We start from the raw sequence: 3,430 nt of genomic DNA, 5'->3' as shown, positions 1-3,430 counted from the left end.
ATCAGTAATTAATTTTTTCTTTTGTTGCCTGTTGTACTCTTTGGGTATGAACCTTGCAGCTTTATAGTTTGCAATGTCTGCAAACCATGGTGTTTCCTGAATGGCAAATAAATGCTCATCCGGAAAAGTCTCAGAGATCTCAGGAGAGGGGAGGGACGTCCCTTCTACTGGCTCTATCCGGGACAGATGATCAGCCACTTGGTTCTCTGTCCCTTTTCTGTCTCTTATTTCTATATCAAACTCTTGCAGAAGCAACACCCATCTTATGAGCCTGGGTTCTGAATCCTGCTTTGTGAGTAGATATTTGAGAGCAGCATGGTCAGTATACATAATCACCTTTGATCCTACCAAGTATGATCTAAACTTGTCAATGGCATAAACCACTGCAAGCAATTCTTTTTCTGTGGTTGTGTAATTTTTCTGGGCATCATTTAAAATGCGGCTAGCATAATAAATGACGTGCAGAAGCTTGTCATGCCTCTGTCCCAGCACTGCACCAATGGCGTGATCACTGGCATCACACATTAGCTCAAATGGTAATCTCTAGTCTGGTGCAGAAATAACTGGTGCTGTGACCAGCTTGGCTTTCAGGTTTTCAAACGCCTGCAGACACTCTGTGTCAAACACAAATAGCGTGTCAGCAGCTAGCAGATTGCTCAGAGGTTTTGCGATTTTTGAAAAATCCTTTATAAACCTCCTATAGAATCCTGCATGCCCCAGAAAGCTTCTGATTGCCTTAACATTGGCAGGTGGTGGTAATTTTTCAATTACCTCTATTTTTGCTTGATCCACCTCTATTCCCTTGTTTGAAATTTTATGCCCAAGGACAATCCCTTCAATCACCATAAAGTGACATTTTTCCCAGTTTAAAACCAGGTTAGTCTCTTGACATCTTTTCAGAACTAGTTTCAGGTGATCAAGACAGGAGCTGAATGAGTCTCCATATACTGAGAAGTCATCCATGAAGATTTCCAGAAATTTTTCCACCATATCAGAGAAAATAGAGAGCATGCATCTCTGGAAGGTTGTAGGCGCATTACACAGCCCAAATGGCATCCTTCTATAAGCAAACACTCCAGATGGACATGTGAATGCTGTTTTCTCTTGATCTTGGGGATCTACTACAATCTGGTTATAGCCTGAGTAGCCATCCAAAAAGCAGTAATAATCATGACCTGCCAGTCTTTCTAGCATCTGGTCTATGAATGGTAAAGGAAAATGATCCTTTCTGGTGGCTGTATTGAGCCTTCTGTAGTCAATACACATGCGCCACCCTGTAACTGTTCTTGTAGGAACCAGTTCATTCTTTTCATTATGAACCACTGTCATGCCTCCCTTTTTGGGGACAACTTGGACAGGGCTCACCCAGGGGCTGTCAGAAATAGGATAAATAATCCCAGCCTCCAGTAATTTGGTGACCTCTTTCTGCACCACTTCCTTCATGGCTGGATTTAGCCGCCTCTGTGGTTGAACCACTGGTTTAGCATTATCCTCCAATAAGATTTTGTGCATGCATCTAGCTGGGCTTATGCCCTTAAGGTCACCTATGGACCACCCAAGAGCTGTCTTGTGTGTCCTTAGCACTTGAATAAGTGCTTCCTCTTCCTGTGGATTTAAAGCAGAGCTTATGATCACTGGAAAAGTGTCACCTTCTCCCAGAAATGCATATTTCAGGGATGGTGGTAATGGTTTGAGCTCGGGTTTAGGAGGTTTTTCCTCTTCCAGAGGAAATTTCAGAGGCTCTTTCATTTCCTCTGAATCCTCCAAATCAGGCTGAACATCTTTAAAGATGTCTTCCAATTCTGATTCGAGACTCTCAGCCATGTTGATCTCTTCTACCAAAGAGTCAATAAGATCAACTTTCATGCAGTCTTTTCATGTGTCTGGATGCTGCATGGCTTTGACAGCATTCAACTTAAACTCATTCTCATTGACTCTCAGGGTTATTTCCCCCTGTTGGACATCAATGAGAGTTCGTCCAGTTGCTAGGAAGGGTCTTCCTAGAATGAGAGTAGCACTCTTATGCTCCTCCATTTCCAGCACTACAAAGTCAGTGGGAAAGGCGAATGGCCCAACTCTGACAATCATGTCTTCAATAACGCCTGATGGGTATTTAATGGAGCCATCAGCAAGTTGGAGACATATCCGGGTTGGTTTAACTTCTTCAGTTAAACCAAGCTTTCTGATAGTGGATGCAGGTATTAGGTTGCTGCTTGCCCCAAGATCACATAAAGCTGTCTTGGTGCAATTACCTTCTAATGTGCATGGTATCAGGAAAGCTTTTCAGAATGACTGCACTGCATTCTTCAGTGAAGAGAACTCTTTCAGTTTCTCTCCAATCCTTCTTATGACTCAAGATTTCTTTCATGAACTTTGCATAGGAAGGTATTTGCTCAAGTGCCTCTACAAATGGAATCTTTATTTCAAGAGTCCTGAGATAATCTGCAAAGCGAGCAAATTGCTTATCCTGCTCCTCTTGGCGGAGTTTTTGAGGATAAGGTATCTTGGCTTTATATTCCTCAATCTTAGTTGCTGTAAGTTTATTTCCTACAGAAGTGGTTGAAGAATCCTTTTTAGATGGGTTGTTATCAGCACTTGTGTGTGTTTGATCCCTCACTAGCAATTGAGTGCCAGAGTTAGAAGCTGGAGTGACGTTAGACGCCAGCTCCTCATCTGTTCCTGGCGTTTGAACGCCAGAACTGTGCCTCTTTTGGGCGTTCAACGCCACATCCTTGCTTGTTTCTTGCATTGAACGCCAGTCCTGAGCATGGTCTGGGAATTCAGCGCCAGCCTTCCACCCAACTTCTGGCATTTTAGCGCCATAATTATTTTTCCCTGGGCTCTTACTGTCCTCAGATGGATTTTGGGTGGTTTGCTCATTTCTTGGTTTCCTGCTGCCTTGAAGTGGGGTATTTAGTGCTTTCCCACTTCTTAATTGAACTGCTTGGCATTCTTCTGTTATTTGTTTTGACATCTGCTGCTTTGTTTGCTTTAATTGTACTTCCATGTTTATATTAGCCATCCTTGTCTCTTGTAGTTTATCCTTGAATTCAGCTAATTGCTTTGTTAGAAAATCCAATTGCTGATTGAATTCAGCAGCTTGCTCTGCAGGACTGAGTTCAACAGTTACTGTTTTCGCCTCTTCTTTCATGGAAGGGTCACTGCTTAGGTACAGATGCTGATTTCTAGCAACTGTATCAATGAGCTCTTGAGCTTCTTCAATTGTCTTTCTCATGTGGATAGATCCACCAGCTGAGTAATCTAGAGAGATCTGAGCTCTTTCTGTAAGCCCATAATAGAAGATGTCTAACTGAACCCACTCTGAAAACATTTCAGAGGGGCATTTTCGTAGCATCTCTCTGTATCTCTCCCAGGCATCATAAAGAGATTCATTATCTCCTTGTTTAAAGCCTTGGATGTCCAGCCTTAG

This window comes from Arachis hypogaea, chromosome 12 (genome assembly GCF_003086295.3).
Source record: "Arachis hypogaea cultivar Tifrunner chromosome 12, arahy.Tifrunner.gnm2.J5K5, whole genome shotgun sequence".
NCBI classification, from domain to species: domain Eukaryota; kingdom Viridiplantae; phylum Streptophyta; class Magnoliopsida; order Fabales; family Fabaceae; genus Arachis; species Arachis hypogaea.
This window is presented reverse-complemented; position numbering follows the sequence as displayed.